The sequence below is a fragment of the Protomyctophum parallelum genome (genome assembly GCF_964188405.1).
Source record: "Protomyctophum parallelum genome assembly, chromosome: 16".
Taxonomy (NCBI): domain Eukaryota; kingdom Metazoa; phylum Chordata; class Actinopteri; order Myctophiformes; family Myctophidae; genus Protomyctophum; species Protomyctophum parallelum.
The window spans coordinates 22,957,722-22,976,426 of NC_139711.1; positions in this window are offsets into that span (position 1 = coordinate 22,957,722).

Here is an 18,705-nt window from a genome sequence, read left to right on the forward strand (position 1 = left end):
TGAATCAATCAAACTGCATTAACTAACAGAGATACTAGCCTACTAACCAAGCTATCCATGTCAACATGCTCTATAGGAGTCTCAATAACAGGTATAAGTAACGTTTAATGTTTAGTAATGTTTAATGTAGCAGAAGAGGCCATTCATTGAACAGAGTTTTGCACAATTTTAACATCCCAGATCGATTGAAATATGAATCTACTGTGCTGTGCTACACCATGATATATTAAGAGTACAATAACATTCCATTGTGAATAAAAACCTATTAACCACAGTGTAATGCTAAAGGTTTCATCACAGGGCTGTCTGCTTCATGTAATATCATTAAAAGTGTTGTTGGTGACAGTTATATGAGTTGGAAGCATTAAGACCCATTTTAACCCTCAATGGCTTCCTTTCTGACAAATAACGTTATTGTAAAAAAAAAAAAAAAGATTCACGCGTTCATATGTAGCTATTTTGCATTAGAAGCGGATGGGACCAAGGGACCCGGATGTAACGTAAGAGGACTACAATAGATTCGCGGTTAAATCTCGCGGGCGTGGCCTCACACCGGAAGGAAGTGCCGCCGCCCTCAAATACGGAAGAGACGCGTGGAGGTAGGTTTGGTCAGTGTTTGTTTGGAACGTGCCACGTCACCACCGTGGGTCCGTCTTCGGAGCAAGTAAGTGATTAAATGTTATTTAATACTTAACGCTGTTGTTGTTTGTGTGTTCAAACGTCTATCACTTGAAGTTACTTGTTATGATGTTTATATATGATGTTTGTACGAAACTGTAAAACAGTGTTTCAGTAGCCGAATGGTTAGTGTCGAAGGTTTATAAACAACTATGCCCGGCCTCAATGTTTACTAACCGTCGACAGTACCCACTCGACTACCGAAACACGGCTTTAAAGAGTAGTATTTACATATCTAAACACAACAAGTAACTTCAAAAGTGATAACATGTTTGAGCCACGGACCACCATTTCACATTAATAGACTCTCACAATGGTGGTCAGTGGCTCAAATGGGTCTGAGAGACTAGATGGCCTCAAATGGTGGTCCGTGGCTCAAACGCTGAATAAATAATCGACTAGAGGTGAAAATAGTATTGTTTGGTAGGTAAAAGGACAAACATTCTGTGAAAATTGGCACGAAGCAACAAACATTCTTTGAAATTGGTGGGAAACGATCCCGGCACTCATGTTAACAAAGCTCAGTCACTAACCACTATGCTACAATCAGCATTATATAATCAAAGGATCAAAAGTAGCAATCTTCTACATTCTCTAATTGTGTAGTTTTTTTTGGAGATTAAGCAGATGCTTAACAACAATTGAACTATTGAGAGTGTAAAGATCTACTATTGGGGTCAATTTGGTTACCTAAATTAAATTGCTCTGTATTGTGACAGTAATCATTGCTATAGTGTGTGTTCAGTAACAGTGTTAAATAGCTCTATAGTGTGACAGTAATCATTGCTATAGTGTGTGTTCAGTAACAGTGTTAAATAGCTCTATTTTGTGACAGTAATCATTGCTATAGTGTGTGTGTTCAGTAACAGTGTTAAATAGCTCTATATTGTGACAGTAATCATTGCTATAGTGTGTGTGTTCAGTAACAGTGTTAAATAGCTCTATATTGTGACGGTAATCATTGCTATAGTGTGTGTTCAGTAACAGTGTTAAATAGCTCTATAGTGTGACAGTAATCATTGCTATAGTGTGTGTTCAGTAACTTGCAACACAGCAGCCAAGTATATGCAGAACACATATACACGCATTTGACATAACACAAACAACAAGACAATTTACATACATAAAGACATGAAGAAAAGAGCAATATCCACCGCTTAGATTATCCTGTGGCTACTACAACTCCTGATTAAACCCTTTTCTATTTATTAAAGAGCTGGAGAGACAGGAATATTCCTGTTACTGAACACACACTATAGCAATTATTACTGTCACAATAACTTTGTACTTTTGCTACTGATGTTTGTGTGCAACATTTGAGCTGGTGTCAAGTCACCTTAATTCAAGTGATAGATTATATACAGGGGCATGCCATATGGTCTACCTGCACAGCCTTTGTGATTACTGGTAGATCACGGTGTACCTTTTGGGCACCCCTGCAATACAGGATTCCTGTCCAGAATTGTTTTTTATTAAATATAGAGGGTTTAAGTGTAGGGTTTGTCATGTTGGTGTTCTCTATAACTTTTCGTCCTGGGCATGACGTTAAACTGTCCAGTGTAACTCCAAGTTACATGGGGTGGGTATGGTTTGAGAGTTTGTGATGCTCAGTTCTTTTTTTGCGTCTCGGTTCCTCAGGTGGAAGCTGCATAGTTGGGTTTTTGATGGGTTGGGTTTCAAGTGGCTGGTCGTTTGTTTAGATATTGAAAAGGAGGGGGGCGAGCGCGCTACCTTGTGGGAGGCCGTTCTTTTCGGCTTTCCATTTACTCCTCTGGTCATTTAACTGAACATAGAAGCGCCTGTTGTTGAGGAGGCTTTTCCTGACCATTGTGCGGTGTTGGACAGTGTCGTAGGCAGCAGAGAGATCTCTGAATGCTGCTCCAGTTATTTGTTTCCCCTCAAACCCATCCTCAATGTGTTGGGTGAGGTTGAGCTCTGTCCAGCACAGGAGCGGCTGGGACGGAAACCAGCTTGGTCTTTAGTCAGCTTGGTATCTATGAGTGGCAACAAGGCGTTGGAGTAGCAGCTTCTCATATAGCCTTGTAGGTGATGCAGAGGGAAATGGGTCGGTAGCTCTTTGTGGATAATGGGTCTATGCCAGGTTTAGGGATTGCAACCACGTTGGCCTTTTCCCAGACAGAAGGGATGGTTTTCTGTGCTATGCATGTGTTCAGCATCCCCACAAGCCAGGTCTTTGCGTTGGGTCCCAGGTGCTGTAACATTTCTGCCAGTAGGTCATCAATCCCTGCTGCTTTTCCGGGTTTCAACTTTCCCATTGCAGTTTCAAGTTCTTCTAGGTCGAAGGGTTTGGTTTGAGGGCTGGCTGATTGTGGTTGGTCTGATACCACTGTGCGATGGTATTCTCCTGTGGGTCGGTGGCGGTCTTGGTCACAACTGGTGGCCAACAGTTGTAACCAACACCGCCACCGACCCACATAGAATACCATCGCACAGTGGTATCAGACCAACCACAATCAGCCAGCCCTCAAACCAAACCCTTCAACTTAGAAGAACGTGAAACTGCAATGGGAAAGTTGAAACCCGGAAAAGCAGCAGGGATTGATGGCATACTGGCAGAAATGATACAGCACCTGGGACCTATCGCAAGGACCTGGCTTGTGGGGATGCTGAACACATGCATAGCACAGAAAACCATCCCTTCTGTTTGGAAAAAGGCTGGAGTAGTTGCAATCCCTAAACCTGGCAAAGACCCATTATCCCCGAAGAGCTACCGACCCATTTCCCTCCTCTGCATCACCTACAAGCTCTATGAGAGGCACTACAATTTCTGAACAGACTATATTTACATCAATATGTCTGGGTCCCCACCTACTCACTCAGGGTTGACGTGTCACACCTGCAGTGATGGGAGGGGCACCAAAATGTGGTATTTTGATTGTTTAATGGGGGCACTCCCTTAGTATAAAAGTGTATGTTTTGTGTACACATGACCTGATGAAGATCAAATGGATCGAAACGCTGTCAGTATTTCAACAAAGAACGTCTTTCTTATACCTGTGGTGTGCGGGCTCCATCCAATACCTACACCAGTTGTGATGCAACAGAGTTTGCTGTGACCGTTGTGAATTATGGGTGGTGTGGTTTTTGCCAAGACGGTGGATTGTGGCCCATGCCTTCCTGCTGTTATTTGACATGTTGGTGTTCTCTATATCTTTTCGTCCTGGGCATGACGTTAAACTGTTCCGTTCGAGAGGACCAGCGACCCTCGAATGTAAACGGCCACGAAAGGAAATTATGTGTGTGTGAGGTGTTCTCTATAGGTTGGGTTTCAGGTGGTTGTATTGTAGTAGCTTGACATTTCTTGGAGGGCACTTTCAAGGACAGACTCAATCTTCTGGAAGTCTGCTTGTTGGGTCGTAATGCAGAGGTTGTCGGCGTAGATGAAACGCTGGCATTAGGCATTGGGTAGTGGCTGGTCGTTTGTGTAGATATTGAAAAGGAGGGGGGCGAGCACGCTACCTTGTTGGAGGCCGTTCTTTTGGGCTTTCCATTTACTCCTCTGGTCATTTAACTGGACATAGAAGCGCCTGTTGTTGAGGAGGCTTTTCCTGACCATTGTGCGGTGTTGGACAGTGTCGTAGGCAGCAGAGAGATCTCTGAATGCTGCTCCAGTTATTTGTTTCCCCTCAAACCCATCCTCAATGTGTTGGGTGAGGTTGAGCTCTGTCCAGCACAGGAGCGGCTGGGAGGGAAACCAGCTTGGTCTTTAGTCAGCTTGGTATCTATGAGTGGCAACAAGGCGTTGGAGTAGCAGCTTCTCATATAGCCTTGTAGGTGATGCAGAGGGAAATGGGTCGGTAGCTCTTTGTGGATAATGGGTCTTTGCCAGGTTTAGGGATTGCAACCACTTTGGCCTTTTCCCAGACAGAAGGGATGGTTTTCTGTGCTATGCATGTGTTCAGCATCCCCACAAGCCAGGTCTTTGCGTTGGGTCCCAGGTGCTGTAACATTTCTGCCAGTAGGTCATCAATCCCTGCTGCTTTTCCGGGTTTCAACTTTCCCATTGCAGTTTCAAGTTCTTCTAGGTCGAAGGGTTTGGTTTGAGGGCTGGCTGATTGTGGTTGGTCTGATACCACTGTGCGATGGTATTCTCCTGTGGGTCGGTGGCGGTCTTGGTCACAACTGGTGGCCAACAGTTGTAACCAACACCGCCACCGACCCACATAGAATACCATCGCACAGTGGTATCAGACCAACCACAATCAGCCAGCCCTCAAACCAAACCCTTCGACTTAGAAGAACGTGAAACTGCAATGGGAAAGTTGAAACCCGGAAAAGCAGCAGGGATTGATGGCATACTGGCAGAAATGATACAGCACCTGGGACCTATCGCAAGGACCTGGCTTGTGGGGATGCTGAACACATGCATAGCACAGAAAACCATCCCTTCTGTTTGGAAAAAGGCTGGAGTAGTTGCAATCCCTAAACCTGGCAAAGACCCATTATCCCCGAAGAGCTACCGACCCATTTCCCTCCTCTGCATCACCTACAAGCTCTATGAGAGGCACTACAATTTCTGAACAGACTATATTTACATCAATATGTCTGGGTCCCCACCTACTCACTCAGGGTTGACGTGTCACACCTGCAGTGATGGGAGGGGCACCAAAATGTGGTATTTTGATTGTTTAATGGGGGCACTCCCTTAGTATAAAAGTGTATGTTTTGTGTACACATGACCTGATGAAGATCAAATGGATCGAAACACTGTCAGTATTTCAACAAAGAACGTCTTTCTTATACCTGTGGTGTGCGGGCTCCATCCAATACCTACACCAGTTGTGATGCAACAGAGTTTGCTGTGACCGTTGTGAATTATGGGTGGTGTGGTTTTTGCCAAGACGGTGGATTGTGGCCCATGCCTTCCTGCTGTTATTTGACATGTTGGTGTTCTCTATATCTTTTCGTCCTGGGCATGACGTTAAACTGTTCCGTTCGAGAGGACCAGCGACCCTCGAATGTAAACGGCCACGAAAGGAAATTATGTGTGTGTGAGGTGTTCTCTATAGGTTGGGTTTCAGGTGGTTGTATTGTAGTAGCTTGACATTTCTTGGAGGGCACTTTCAAGGACAGACTCAATCTTCTGGAAGTCTGCTTGTTGGGTCGTAATGCAGAGGTTGTCGGCGTAGATGAAACGCTGGCATTAGGCATTGGGTAGTGGCTGGTCGTTTGTGTAGATATTGAAAAGGAGGGGGGCGAGCACGCTACCTTGTTGGAGGCCGTTCTTTTGGGCTTTCCATTTACTCCTCTGGTCATTTAACTGGACATAGAAGCGCCTGTTGTTGAGGAGGCTTTTCCTGACCATTGTGCGGTGTTGGACAGTGTCGTAGGCAGCAGAGAGATCTCTGAATGCTGCTCCAGTTATTTGTTTCCCCTCAAACCCATCCTCAATGTGTTGGGTGAGGTTGAGCTCTGTCCAGCACAGGAGCGGCTGGGAGGGAAACCAGCTTGGTCTTTAGTCAGCTTGGTATCTATGAGTGGCAACAAGGCGTTGGAGTAGCAGCTTCTCATATAGCCTTGTAGGTGATGCAGAGGGAAATGGGTCGGTAGCTCTTTGTGTATAATGGGTCTTTGCCAGGTTTAGGGATTGCAACCACTTTGGCCTTTTCCCAGACAGAAGGGATGGTTTTCTGTGCTATGCATGTGTTCAGCATCCCCACAAGCCAGGTCTTTGCGTTGGGTCCCAGGTGCTGTAACATTTCTGCCAGTAGGTCATCAATCCCTGCTGCTTTTCCGGGTTTCAACTTTCCCATTGCAGTTTCAAGTTCTTCTAGGTCGAAGGGTTTGGTTTGAGGGCTGGCTGATTGTGGTTGGTCTGATACCACTGTGCGATGGTATTCTCCTGTGGGTCGGTGGCGGTCTTGGTCACAACTGGTGGCCAACAGTTGTAACCAACACCGCCACCGACCCACATAGAATACCAGCGCACAGTGGTATCAGACCAACCACAATCAGCCAGCCCTCAAACCAAACCCTTCGACTTAGAAGAACGTGAAACTGCAATGGGAAAGTTGAAACCCGGAAAAGCAGCAGGGATTGATGGCATACTGGCAGAAATGATACAGCACCTGGGACCTATCGCAAGGACCTGGCTTGTGGGGATGCTGAACACATGCATAGCACAGAAAACCATCCCTTCTGTTTGGAAAAAGGCCAAAGTGGTTGCAATCCCTAAACCTGGCAAAGACCCATTATCCCCGAAGAGCTACCGACCCATTTCCCTCCTCTGCATCACGTCTTTCTTATACCTGTGGTGTGCGGGCTCCATCCAATACCTACACTAGTTGTGATGCAACAGAATTTGCTGTGACCGTTGTGAATTATGGGTGGTGTGGTCTTTGCCAAGACGGTGGATTGTGGCCCATGCCTTCCTGCTGTTATTTGTCATTTGTCATTATGGTGTTCTCTATATCTTTTCGTCCTGGGCATGACGTTAAACTGTTCCGTTTGAGAGGACCGGCGACCCTCGAATGTAAACAGCCACGAAAGGAAACTGTGTGTGTGAGGTGTTCTCTATCATTTCATTCCAGACTTCACTGTCTATCTCCTGTGTTTTCCATTCATCTTGAGCGTTACACAGTCGTCTGATGTGCGGGGGGAGGTGCCGGCTAGCGCATAAAGGCACGGACGGGACAGGTGCTTTCTTGACCCATCCCGTGATGATGCGACAGGTGTCATTTAGGGCTGTGTCGACCAATTTGGTGTGACGTGATCGGCTCCAGCTTGAGCAGGAATACTCAGCTGTAGAGAAAGACAGGGCCATGGCAGTTGCACGGATTGTTTGTGGGTCTGCGCCCCACTTGGGAGTTCACTAGTTTTCACAGGATGTTATTGTGGGTGTTGACCGTGGCTTTTGTGTTCTCCAGGTGTTTTTTTGAAGAAGAGTGTCCTGTCCAGTGTAACTCCAAGATACATGGGGTGGGTATGGTTGGAGAGTTTGTGACCATCCCAAGTGACGCTCAGTTCTTTTCTCGCGTCTCGGTTCCTCAGGTGGAAGCTGCATAGTTGGGTTTGTGTGTCTTTCTTTTTCTGTCTTTCTTTCTTAGGACGGAGATCAAGGTAGACGCCATAGGAAGGCTCAACACTAGCCGATGCCCCTAGAGATCCATCCCAAAGCTTCCCTCAGGGAGCACAGCAAGCCAGCTAGCCAGCAAGCCTGCCCAGTCAGCCAACGCAGCCAGTCAGCTCCGCCAGTCAGCCAGTGTAGAAAGTCAGGCTGCCAAGCCAGAGCATATCAGCCCTTGCAGTCAGCCATTGCAGCCATACCAGCCTTGCTCAGTCAGCTCAGCCAGGCCTCTCTTGAGGCCTGGCTCTCTGTCTGCCTGGCCCGGTCTGCCCTGCCCTGCCTTGCAGCAACAGAACCAGCCTTTCTGGAAAGCCAGCCAGCTCAGAATGCGAGCTGAGCAAGCCAGTGCAGCAGCAAGCCCAGACTAGGTTACCGCAGCCTTACTGTGCAGCCACAGCCACTCAGTCTAGACCAGCAGGAGCTGGCCAGGCTCCAACCCTTGCAGCGCAGCCTTAGGCCGGACAGTCCCCCTGCCTGCACTTTGTTGCCTTCCTGGCCTGTCTGCCTGCCTAGGCGCCTCGGTCTTCCTGTCTGTCTGCCTTGGCCTGCCAGTCTGAAACTGGTTTAGACTAACTGCGTGCTTGCCAGCTGCGCTGGCTTGCTGAGCTCGTATTCTGAGCTGGCTGGCTTGCCAGCAAGGCTGGTTCTGTTGCTGCAAGGCAGGGCGGGGCAGACCGGGCCAGGCAGACAGAGAGCCAGGCCTCGAGAGAGGCCTGGCTGAGCTGACTGAGCAAGGCTGGTATGGCTACAATGGTTGACTGCAAGGGCTGATGTGCGCTGGCTTGGCAGCCTGACTTTCTACACTGGCTGACTGGCGGAGCTGGCTGGCTGCGTTGGCTGACTGGGCGGGCTTGCTGGCTAGCTGGCTTGCTGGACTCCCTGAGGGAAGCTTTGGGATGGATCTCTAGGGGCATCGGCTTGTGTTGAGCCTTCCAACGGCGTCTACCTTGATCTTCGTCCTAAGAAAGAAAGACAGAAAAAGAAACACACACACAAACTCAACTATGCAGCTTCCACATGAGGAAGGCAGGCAGGCACGCAGGCAGGCACAAGCTGCCTGCGTGCTTGCTTCGCCCTCCAGTTGCTGCTCCAGTTATTTGTTTTCCCTCAAACCCATCCTCAATGTGTTGGGTGAGGTTGAGCTCTGTCCAGCACAGGACGGGACGGAAACCAGCTTGGTCTTTAGTCAGCTTGGTGTCTATGAGTGGTATGAGGCGTTGGAGTAGCAGCCTCTCTTGTAGGTGATGCAGAGGAGGGAAATGGGTCGGTAGCTCTTTGAGGATGATGGGTCTTTGCCAGGTTTGGGGATTGCAACCACTTTGGCTTTTCTCCAGACAGAAGGGATGGTTTTCTGTGCCATGCATGTGTTCAGCATCCCCACGAGCCAGGTCTTTGCGTTAGGTTCCAGGTGCTGTATAATTTCTGCCAGTATGTCATCAATCCCTGCTGCTTTTCCGGGTTTCAACTTTCCCATTGCAGTTTTGAGTTCTTCTAGGTCGAAGGGTTTGGTTTGAGGGCTGGCTGATTGTGGTTGGTCTGATACCACTGTGCGATGGTATTCTCCTGTGGGTCGTGGCGGTGTTGGTTACGACTGTTGGCCACCAGTTGTGATGCAACAGAGTTCGCTGTGACCGTTGTGAATTATGGGTGGCTCCCTGAGGTCCTTGATCGCCATTGGGTCCAACAGTGGTCATTGAAGCGTGCACACACATGCACACATGCACCTACACACACAGGGGCACATGCGTATGCACACCTGGACCTTTAAATGAACAACAACACAAAAACTAAGGCACTGGTGTCGGACTTCTGGTTTACCGGAACGGGGTTCAACTCCCTGCAGTGCCCTGCTCAATGTGTTGTATTTCATTCATTGGTCCATGGTCTCAGGTCATTGAGCGGCGCGCTATAGTGTGCGATTCTTCATCATTGTTGAGGATTTTTTAAAGGTGAAAATCAAGGAAAAGCAAAAGGCTATAGTCCATGGTCACGGACCGCATACTGGTCAAGGTCATTTATACTGGTGAAGATCATTTACTAGTCTTCTAAAGGTCATTTATACTGGTGAAGATCATTTACTAGTCTTCTAAAGGTCATTTATACTGGTCAAGGTCAATTACTAGTCTCATGAAGGTAATTTATACTGGTCACAGTCATATACTGGTCACGGTCATTTCTACTGGTGAAGGTCATTTATACTGGTCAAGGTCATTTGTACTTGTCAAGGTCATTTATACTGGTCAAGGTCATTTACTAGTCTTATTGAAGGTAATTTATACTGCTCAAGGTCATTGATATTGGTCAAGGTCATTAAGTGGCACGCTATAGTGCGCGATTCTTCATCATTGTTGAGGATTTGAAAAAAGGTTAAATTGCAGAAAAGCGAAAGGCTAAAGTCCATGGTCACGGAGGGCATACTATAGTATGTTGTTTTTCTTTTTTTTGGTGGTGTGCGGGCTCCATCCAATAACTACACCAGTTGTGATGCAATAGAGTTTGCTGTGACCGTTGTGAATTATGGGTGGTGTGGTCTTTGCCAAGACGGTGGATTGTGGCCCATGCCTTCCTGCTGTTATTTGTCATGTTGGTGTTCTCTATATCTTTTCGTCCTGGGCATGACGTTAAACTGTTCCGTTCGAGAGGACCGGCGACCCTCGAATGTAAACAGGTGTTGGGACAGGGTCAGGTGTTGTCTTGATGCATCCTATGATGATGCCACAGGTGTCATTTAGGGCTGTGTCGACCAATTTGGAGTGACGGGATAGGCTTGTAGGTGATGCAGAGGAGGGAAATGGGTCGGTAGCTCTTTGGGGATAATGGGTCTTTGCCAGGTTTAGGGATTGCAACCACTTTGGCCTTTTTCCAGACAGAAGGGATGGTTTTCTGTGCTATGCATGTGTTCAGCATCCCCACAAGCCAGGTCTTTCCGTTAGGTCCCAGGTGCTGTATCATTTCTGCTAGTAGGTCATCAATCCCTGCTGCTTTTCCGGGTTTCAACTTTCCCATTGCAGTTTCACGTTCTTCTAGGTCGAAGGGTTTGGTTTGAAGGTTGGCTGATTGTGGTTGGTCTGATACCACTGTGCGATGGTATTCTCCTGTGGGTTGGTGGCGGTCTTGGTCACAACTGGTGGCCAACAGTTGTAACCAACACCGCCACCGACCCACATAGAATACCATCGCACAGTGGTATCAGACCAACCATAATCAGCCATCACTCAAACCAAACCCTTCGACCTAGAAGAACTTGAAACTGCAATGGGAAAGTTGAAACCCGGAAAAGCAGCAGGGATTGATGACCTACTGGCAGAAATGATACAGCACCTGGGACCTAACTCAAGGCCCTGGCTTGTGGGGATGCTGAACACATGCACAGCACAGAAAACCACCCCTTCTGTCTGGAAAAAGGCCAAAGTGGTTGCAATCCCTAAACCTGGCAAAGACCCATTATCCCCGAAGAGCTACCGACCCATTTCCCTCCTCTGCATCACGTCTTTCTTATACCTGTGGTGTGCGGGCTCCATCCAATACCTACACTAGTTGTGATGCAACAGAATTTGCTGTGACCGTTGTGAATTATGGGTGGTGTGGTCTTTGCCAAGACGGTGGATTGTGGCCCATGCCTTCCTGCTGTTATTTGTCATTTGTCATTATGGTGTTCTCTATATCTTTTCGTCCTGGGCATGACGTTAAACTGTTCCGTTTGAGAGGACCGGCGACCCTCGAATGTAAACAGCCACGAAAGGAAACTGTGTGTGTGAGGTGTTCTCTATCATTTCATTCCAGACTTCACTGTCTATCTCCTGTGTTTTCCATTCATCTTGAGCGTTACACAGTCGTCTGATGTGCGGGGGGAGGTGCCGGCTAGCGCATAAAGGCACGGACGGGACAGGTGTTTTCTTGACCCATCCCGTGATGATGCGACAGGTGTCATTTAGGGCTGTGTCGACCAATTTGGTGTGACGTGATCGGCTCCAGCTTGAGCAGGAATACTCAGCTGTAGAGAAAGACAGGGCCATGGCAGTTGCACGGATTGTTTGTGGGTCTGCGCCCCACTTGGGAGTTCACTAGTTTTCACAGGATGTTATTGTGGGTGTTGACCGTGGCTTTTGTGTTCTCCAGGTGTTTTTTTGAAGAAGAGTGTCCTGTCCAGTGTAACTCCAAGATACATGGGGTGGGTATGGTTGGAGAGTTTGTGACCATCCCAAGTGACGCTCAGTTCTTTTCTCGCGTCTCGGTTCCTCAGGTGGAAGCTGCATAGTTGGGTTTGTGTGTCTTTCTTTTTCTGTCTTTCTTTCTTAGGACGGAGATCAAGGTAGACGCCATAGGAAGGCTCAACACTAGCCGATGCCCCTAGAAATCCATCCCAAAGCTTCCCTCAGGGAGCACAGCAAGCCAGCTAGCCAGCAAGCCTGCCCAGTCAGCCAACGCAGCCAGTCAGCCAGTGTAGAAAGTCAGGCTGCCAAGCCAGAGCATATCAGCCCTTGCAGTCAGCCATTGCAGCCATACCAGCCTTGCTCAGTCAGCTCAGCCAGGCCTCTCTTGAGGCCTGGCTCTCTGTCTGCCTGGCCCGGTCTGCCCTGCCCTGCCTTGCAGCAACAGAACCAGCCTTTCTGGAAAGCCAGCCAGCTAAGAATGCGAGCTGAGCAAGCCAGTGCAGCAGCAAGCCCAGACTAGGTTACCGCAGCCTTACTGTGCAGCCACAGCCACTCAGTCTAGACCAGCAGGAGCTGGCCAGGCTCCAACCCTTGCAGCGCAGCCTTAGGCCGGACAGTCCCCCTGCCTGCACTTTGTTGCCTTCCTGGCCTGTCTGCCTGCCTAGGCGCCTCGGTCTTCCTGTCTGTCTGCCTTGGCCTGCCAGTCTGAAACTGGTTTAGACTAACTGCGTGCTTGCCAGCTGCGCTGGCTTGCTGAGCTCGTATTCTGAGCTGGCTGGCTTGCCAGCAAGGCTGGTTCTGTTGCTGCAAGGCAGGGCGGGGCAGACCGGGCCAGGCAGACAGAGAGCCAGGCCTCGAGAGAGGCCTGGCTGAGCTGACTGAGCAAGGCTGGTATGGCTACAATGGTTGACTGCAAGGGCTGATGTGCGCTGGCTTGGCAGCCTGACTTTCTACACTGGCTGACTGGCGGAGCTGGCTGGCTGCGTTGGCTGACTGGGCGGGCTTGCTGGCTAGCTGGCTTGCTGGACTCCCTGAGGGAAGCTTTGGGATGGATCTCTAGGGGCATCGGCTTGTGTTGAGCCTTCCAACGGCGTCTACCTTGATCTTCGTCCTAAGAAAGAAAGACAGAAAAAGAAACACACACACAAACTCAACTATGCAGCTTCCACATGAGGAAGGCAGGCAGGCACGCAGGCAGGCACAAGCTGCCTGCGTGCTTGCTTCGCCCTCCAGTTGCTGCTCCAGTTATTTGTTTTCCCTCAAACCCATCCTCAATGTGTTGGGTGAGGTTGAGCTCTGTCCAGCACAGGACGGGACGGAAACCAGCTTGGTCTTTAGTCAGCTTGGTGTCTATGAGTGGTATGAGGCGTTGGAGTAGCAGCCTCTCTTGTAGGTGATGCAGAGGAGGGAAATGGGTCGGTAGCTCTTTGAGGATGATGGGTCTTTGCCAGGTTTGGGGATTGCAACCACTTTGGCTTTTCTCCAGACAGAAGGGATGGTTTTCTGTGCCATGCATGTGTTCAGCATCCCCACGAGCCAGGTCTTTGCGTTAGGTTCCAGGTGCTGTATAATTTCTGCCAGTATGTCATCAATCCCTGCTGCTTTTCCGGGTTTCAACTTTCCCATTGCAGTTTTGAGTTCTTCTAGGTCGAAGGGTTTGGTTTGAGGGCTGGCTGATTGTGGTTGGTCTGATACCACTGTGCGATGGTATTCTCCTGTGGGTCGTGGCGGTGTTGGTTACGACTGTTGGCCACCAGTTGTGATGCAACAGAGTTCGCTGTGACCGTTGTGAATTATGGGTGGCTCCCTGAGGTCCTTGATCGCCATTGGGTCCAACAGTGGTCATTGAAGCGTGCACACACATGCACACATGCACCTACACACACAGGGGCACATGCATATGCACACCTGGACCTTTAAATGAACAACAACACAAAAACTAAGGCACTGGTGTCGGACTTCTGGTTTACCGGAACGGGGTTCAACTCCCTGCAGTGCCCTGCTCAATGTGTTGTATTTCATTCATTGGTCCATGGTCTCAGGTCATTGAGCGGCGCGCTATAGTGTGCGATTCTTCATCATTGTTGAGGATTTTTTAAAGGTGAAAATCAAGGAAAAGCAAAAGGCTATAGTCCATGGTCACGGACCGCATACTGGTCAAGGTCATTTATACTGGTGAAGATCATTTACTAGTCTTCTAAAGGTCATTTATACTGGTGAAGATCATTTACTAGTCTTCTAAAGGTCATTTATACTGGTCAAGGTCAATTACTAGTCTCATGAAGGTAATTTATACTGGTCACAGTCATATACTGGTCACGGTCATTTCTACTGGTGAAGGTCATTTATACTGGTCAAGGTCATTTGTACTTGTCAAGGTCATTTATACTGGTCAAGGTCATTTACTAGTCTTATTGAAGGTAATTTATACTGCTCAAGGTCATTGATATTGGTCAAGGTCATTAAGTGGCACGCTATAGTGCGCGATTCTTCATCATTGTTGAGGATTTGAAAAAAGGTTAAATTGCAGAAAAGCGAAAGGCTAAAGTCCATGGTCACGGAGGGCATACTATAGTATGTTGTTTTTCTTTTTTTTGGTGGTGTGCGGGCTCCATCCAATAACTACACCAGTTGTGATGCAATAGAGTTTGCTGTGACCGTTGTGAATTATGGGTGGTGTGGTCTTTGCCAAGACGGTGGATTGTGGCCCATGCCTTCCTGCTGTTATTTGTCATGTTGGTGTTCTCTATATCTTTTCGTCCTGGGCATGACGTTAAACTGTTCCGTTCGAGAGGACCGGCGACCCTCGAATGTAAACAGGTGTTGGGACAGGGTCAGGTGTTGTCTTGATGCATCCTATGATGATGCCACAGGTGTCATTTAGGGCTGTGTCGACCAATTTGGTGTGACGGGATAGGCTTGTAGGTGATGCAGAGGAGGGAAATGGGTCGGTAGCTCTTTGGGGATAATGGGTCTTTGCCAGGTTTAGGGATTGCAACCACTTTGGCCTTTTTCCAGACAGAAGGGATGGTTTTCTGTGCTATGCATGTGTTCAGCATCCCCACAAGCCAGGTCTTTCCGTTAGGTCCCAGGTGCTGTATCATTTCTGCTAGTAGGTCATCAATCCCTGCTGCTTTTCCGGGTTTCAACTTTCCCATTGCAGTTTCACGTTCTTCTAGGTCGAAGGGTTTGGTTTGAAGGTTGGCTGATTGTGGTTGGTCTGATACCACTGTGCGATGGTATTCTCCTGTGGGTTGGTGGCGGTCTTGGTCACAACTGGTGGCCAACAGTTGTAACCAACACCGCCACCGACCCACATAGAATACCATCGCACAGTGGTATCAGACCAACCATAATCAGCCATCACTCAAACCAAACCCTTCGACCTAGAAGAACTTGAAACTGCAATGGGAAAGTTGAAACCCGGAAAAGCAGCAGGGATTGATGACCTACTGGCAGAAATGATACAGCACCTGGGACCTAACTCAAGGCCCTGGCTTGTGGGGATGCTGAACACATGCACAGCACAGAAAACCACCCCTTCTGTCTGGAAAAAGGCCAAAGTGGTTGCAATCCCTAAACCTGGCAAAGACCCATTATCCCCGAAGAGCTACCGACCCATTTCCCTCCTCTGCATCACGTCTTTCTTATACCTGTGGTGTGCGGGCTCCATCCAATACCTACACTAGTTGTGATGCAACAGAATTTGCTGTGACCGTTGTGAATTATGGGTGGTGTGGTCTTTGCCAAGACGGTGGATTGTGGCCCATGCCTTCCTGCTGTTATTTGTCATTTGTCATTATGGTGTTCTCTATATCTTTTCGTCCTGGGCATGACGTTAAACTGTTCCGTTTGAGAGGACCGGCGACCCTCGAATGTAAACAGCCACGAAAGGAAACTGTGTGTGTGAGGTGTTCTCTATCATTTCATTCCAGACTTCACTGTCTATCTCCTGTGTTTTCCATTCATCTTGAGCGTTACACAGTCGTCTGATGTGCGGGGGGAGGTGCCGGCTAGCGCATAAAGGCACGGACGGGACAGGTGTTTTCTTGACCCATCCCGTGATGATGCGACAGGTGTCATTTAGGGCTGTGTCGACCAATTTGGTGTGACGTGATCGGCTCCAGCTTGAGCAGGAATACTCAGCTGTAGAGAAAGACAGGGCCATGGCAGTTGCACGGATTGTTTGTGGGTCTGCGCCCCACTTGGGAGTTCACTAGTTTTCACAGGATGTTATTGTGGGTGTTGACCGTGGCTTTTGTGTTCTCCAGGTGTTTTTTTGAAGAAGAGTGTCCTGTCCAGTGTAACTCCAAGATACATGGGGTGGGTATGGTTGGAGAGTTTGTGACCATCCCAAGTGACGCTCAGTTCTTTTCTCGCGTCTCGGTTCCTCAGGTGGAAGCTGCATAGTTGGGTTTGTGTGTCTTTCTTTTTCTGTCTTTCTTTCTTAGGACGGAGATCAAGGTAGACGCCATAGGAAGGCTCAACACTAGCCGATGCCCCTAGAGATCCATCCCAAAGCTTCCCTCAGGGAGCACAGCAAGCCAGCTAGCCAGCAAGCCTGCCCAGTCAGCCAACGCAGCCAGTCAGCTCCGCCAGTCAGCCAGTGTAGAAAGTCAGGCTGCCAAGCCAGAGCATATCAGCCCTTGCAGTCAGCCATTGCAGCCATACCAGCCTTGCTCAGTCAGCTCAGCCAGGCCTCTCTTGAGGCCTGGCTCTCTGTCTGCCTGGCCCGGTCTGCCCTGCCCTGCCTTGCAGCAACAGAACCAGCCTTTCTGGAAAGCCAGCCAGCTCAGAATGCGAGCTGAGCAAGCCAGTGCAGCAGCAAGCCCAGACTAGGTTACCGCAGCCTTACTGTGCAGCCACAGCCACTCAGTCTAGACCAGCAGGAGCTGGCCAGGCTCCAACCCTTGCAGCGCAGCCTTAGGCCGGACAGTCCCCCTGCCTGCACTTTGTTGCCTTCCTGGCCTGTCTGCCTGCCTAGGCGCCTCGGTCTTCCTGTCTGTCTGCCTTGGCCTGCCAGTCTGAAACTGGTTTAGACTAACTGCGTGCTTGCCAGCTGCGCTGGCTTGCTGTGCTCGTATTCTGAGCTGGCTGGCTTGCCAGCAAGGCTGGTTCTGTTGCTGCAAGGCAGGGCGGGGCAGACCGGGCCAGGCAGACAGAGAGCCAGGCCTCGAGAGAGGCCTGGCTGAGCTGACTGAGCAAGGCTGGTATGGCTACAATGGTTGACTGCAAGGGCTGATGTGCGCTGGCTTGGCAGCCTGACTTTCTACACTGGCTGACTGGCGGAGCTGGCTGGCTGCGTTGGCTGACTGGGCGGGCTTGCTGGCTAGCTGGCTTGCTGGACTCCCTGAGGGAAGCTTTGGGATGGATCTCTAGGGGCATCGGCTTGTGTTGAGCCTTCCAACGGCGTCTACCTTGATCTTCGTCCTAAGAAAGAAAGACAGAAAAAGAAACACACACACAAACTCAACTATGAGGCTTCCACATGAGGAAGGCAGGCAGGCACGCAGGCAGGCACAAGCTGCCTGCGTGCTTGCTTCGCCCTCCAGTTGCTGCTCCAGTTATTTGTTTTCCCTCAAACCCATCCTCAATGTGTTGGGTGAGGTTGAGCTCTGTCCAGCACAGGACGGGACGGAAACCAGCTTGGTCTTTAGTCAGCTTGGTGTCTATGAGTGGTATGAGGCGTTGGAGTAGCAGCCTCTCTTGTAGGTGATGCAGAGGAGGGAAATGGGTCGGTAGCTCTTTGAGGATGATGGGTCTTTGCCAGGTTTGGGGATTGCAACCACTTTGGCTTTTCTCCAGACAGAAGGGATGGTTTTCTGTGCCATGCATGTGTTCAGCATCCCCACGAGCCAGGTCTTTGCGTTAGGTTCCAGGTGCTGTATAATTTCTGCCAGTATGTCATCAATCCCTGCTGCTTTTCCGGGTTTCAACTTTCCCATTGCAGTTTTGAGTTCTTCTAGGTCGAAGGGTTTGGTTTGAGGGCTGGCTGATTGTGGTTGGTCTGATACCACTGTGCGATGGTATTCTCCTGTGGGTCGTGGCGGTGTTGGTTACGACTGTTGGCCACCAGTTGTGATGCAACAGAGTTCGCTGTGACCGTTGTGAATTATGGGTGGCTCCCTGAGGTCCTTGATCGCCATTGGGTCCAACAGTGGTCATTGAAGCGTGCACACACATGCACACATGCACCTACACACACAGGGGCACATGCGTATGCACACCTGGACCTTTAAATGAACAACAACACAAAAACTAAGGCACTGGTGTCGGACTTCTGGTTTACCGGAACGGGGTTCAACTCCCTGCAGTGCCCTGCTCAATGTGTTGTATTTCATTCATTGGTCCATGGTCTCAGGTCATTGAGCGGCACGCTATAGTGTGCGATTCTTCATCATTGTTGAGGATTTTTTAAAGGTGAAAATCAAGGAAAAGCAAAAGGCTATAGTCCATGGTCACGGACCGCATACTGGTCAAGGTCATTTATACTGGTGAAGATCATTTACTAGTCTTCTAAAGGTCATTTATACTGGTGAAGATCATTTACTAGTCTTCTAAAGGTCATTTATACTGGTCAAGGTCATTTACTAGTCTCATGAAGGTAATTTATACTGGTCAGTCATATACTGGTCACGGTCATTTATACTGGTCAAGGTCATTTGTACTTGTCAAGGTCATTTATACTGGTCAAGGTCATTTACTAGTCTTATTGAAGGTCATTTATACTGCTCAAGGTTATTGATCAATATCAATGACCTTGATGACCCCAAGGTCATTAAGTGG